We start from the raw sequence: 3,475 nt of genomic DNA, 5'->3' as shown, positions 1-3,475 counted from the left end.
TCTCTCGCAGTTTTTCTGTAAAATTGATAGTATTTGAGTAAAAAATTATTCAAAACCAATATTTTGCAATTTTTAGTAATTAGTATCTCGTTAACTATTGCTGACACCGCAAAATGATACAGACTTTTCGACTCAGTATAGTCTGTTCTACCCATGCATTTGGCGGTAATTTCCAGACACCCTGTATATTACTTGATTATTTAGTCAAAACTAGAAGACTCCCCTAGTTTTGATTGAATAATCAAGTAAAAAAATTTGTCATAATTATTATATGTATGGTAATTAAAAAACTATTTTATTGAAAATTTATTTTAAAATTACGTGTCGCATTTCAGGCTATAGAACGTTCTATAGCCTGAAATGCGACACGTAATTTTAAAATAAATTTTCAATAAAATAGTTTTTTAATTACCATACATACAATGGTTATGACAATTTTTTAAATAGAATTTTATAATTTCTTTTACGTGATATTTCTATCATTGTCCCGTATATAAGAATATTACAATAAAGGTCAAGAAATCAATTATTTACGGATTATCGTTTACATTAGTTTGACATAAAATATAAAATATCTCGTAAACCATTAATTTTTGATAAATGAACCTTTATACTTAATACATGCAATAACGAGATAAATAAATTGATGTAAAAAACACATAGTTGCTGTTCGAAAGTAACATGGATTTATATGACAAATTGTATAGTTTTATTGAAAAGCAACCGTGTGTTTTACTTATACACATTAATTTTTTTATTTGCTTGCATAAAATACAAAAAAATAGTAGTTTAAGAAATATTTTATCTTTTATCAAGATGGACTGCAATAAAGTATAAAATACATTGCAAACTATTGATTCTTTGATATTTGAACTTTAATGCCTTTAGAAACAGATTAATTGGAAAGTTTTTATTATGTAAAAAAAATAATGTAGTTCCTTTTAGAAAATGGTTATAATTTTTTTTAAAAACTGATTTCTGCCATTATGTGTCCACTTTCAAGTAATGCAACTTTTGTTTAAGACGTATTTTTAATGTTATTTGAAATAGTTTCTGCTGCAATGAAAATGAAACATTCTGTATGTAATAGCATATTTAAGTTAACAGAACGTAATACAGATTTCAATATAAACAATTTTATATAATTTGATTATATAACATTAAAGTATACAAGTAAAATATTTGAAATTTAGTTCATATCTTTAAACTTTAAGTTTGTAATGATATTTTAACTCTTTGCATAGTACATTAATAACTTAAAAGAATAAAATGTTAACATCATTATAACATAATAGTTATCTTTGTTGACCTTTTTGACTTTCAGGAGCTTGGCAATATGTATTTCCAAGACGATGAGTTGTAGCTATATTTTCTGCTGCTATGGACTGATGCATCATTCTATATACATTATATTATTTTAACGTTAATTATTTCTTGAAATTTTGAATATCCATTTATAACGTGCAGACATTGACAGTTAATTAATTTTCCGAGAGCTTTTTTATCATAGAACTTTGTGTCTCGAATTTTGATATTAGTAACACGTTAAATTAGTAGAACGTACCTCTGTTGATCTATTTGATATCCTACAGCTTGTCAGATTGTACTGTCATGACGAGAACTTACATCCGAAAGATTGAATAAAGGATTGTACCATACCATCCATGTTATTGCCTTCAAAACTTGATATATTTTCATTAGTTAATATTATTTGGTTTGGTTATAAATATAACATTCGAATTATATTTGTTAAATATTTGACTTAAAATTATAAAATCTATATCATTAATCGTTAAATGTTCAATTTCGTTGCTATAATTGTTTATAATAGAATATAATCCTTCTAAAAGAATAAAATATATTAACGTTAGTATCATTTACCTTTGTTTATCTTCTTGATTTTCAATATCTTGCCAATATGTACTTTCATGATGATAACGTGTAGCTATATTTTCTGCTGGTACGTCTTGTTGTATCATTCTATACTCGCTATTATCTGCTGCTCTTTCTTCATATCTTGAATTTTCATTTATATGATATTGGCGGTGAGATCTTAAGTCATCTATTCCTGTATTGGTATAAAATATATTAACAGTATAATTGCAACGGTAACAGTTTGCGATTAAGGTTGCTTTATCGATTGTGAAATGTACATGTAGCAAATAATTTGCAATTTCTTTTTCTATCGCATCTTGTAGTTCTTTCCAGTGATATGTTTTTAGATGATCCCTTGAATATAGTTTATAATTACATTTAAGTTAGACGTTATAAAATTTACATTTTGCAGTATATAACTTCATTTTGTCGAAATATCGCCGTATGAAGTTGTGGTCGTTTTCCCATTTTAAGCGATCTTCTTCATTGTATTTTTCATGTTCATAGTATAAATGTTCTTTTACCATTATCATCGTCTCTCTATGGTGATCTAATATTTGATAAAAATTTTGGCACCATTTGCACTGTATATTAGAATTATCTAATTTAAGAAAATGTTCCCACATCTAATTGTCTGATTCTTCTGGAGCTGCCATTACACCCGTACAGTATGGTGATGTGTTACTAAATACAAAATACCAATTGTGCCAAGGAAAATGCTCAAAAGCTGTTTAAGAAAGATTGATGACAGGAGAGCGAGCGAGAGAGAGAGAGAGAGAGAGAGAGAGAGAGAGAAATGCGTAACTTTTTATTAATATAGTATAAATATTATTGAAAATTTTTCAGTTAAGAATATAGTTCAGTTTCCACTATATGATTTCTGTTGTCAATCAATCAGATTAAGATTAATATTATATATTTAACACATCTTGACTTGAAAATTAAGATTAACATTGAAAATTGGTACAAGATTATACTTGGAAATGTTTTTTGACGTTTTACTGTAGACTAATACAACATCGTTCATCACCGTTATTGTAATAAACGTTGAAATAAATAGATTGAATTAAGTAAAATACTAAATATTTAATTGGTATTAAAGTGTACATAATACATTAATAACTCAAGAAAAGTAAAACATTAACGTTTTAATTACGTAACAGTTACCTTTGTTGATTTTCTCGATTTCCAATAGTTTGTCTATTTATATTATCGTGATGGAAATTTGTATCTGAATTTTCTTTGGCTATAGATTGTTGTGTCATTCTGTTCACGTTATTACCTTCAGGTTCTTGTCGACACATTAAACATTGATCTTCTTCTGAACAATTGTGATGTATTAAGACTTCTGTTTCGTAAAATATGTCCATATAGAACGATTGCAACTTTTGCACCATGTAGTAAAATGTTCCTCATAAATTTCGAAGTATTACGATAGCGACTTATTTGCAATTTCTTTTAGTACAGCAGCTCTTATTTCTTGATTATGCTTACTTCGCAGATGCCCCTTTAGATATGATATGCATGCCTCACAACGAACACCCTTACAAAATTTATATTTTCCTTTGTATAAGTCTACTTTGTCAAAATATTGCCATAC

The sequence above is a fragment of the Trachymyrmex cornetzi genome, unplaced genomic scaffold (assembly GCF_001594075.2).
Source record: "Trachymyrmex cornetzi isolate Tcor2-1 unplaced genomic scaffold, Tcor1.1 scaffold385, whole genome shotgun sequence".
Taxonomy (NCBI): domain Eukaryota; kingdom Metazoa; phylum Arthropoda; class Insecta; order Hymenoptera; family Formicidae; genus Trachymyrmex; species Trachymyrmex cornetzi.
This window is presented reverse-complemented; position numbering follows the sequence as displayed.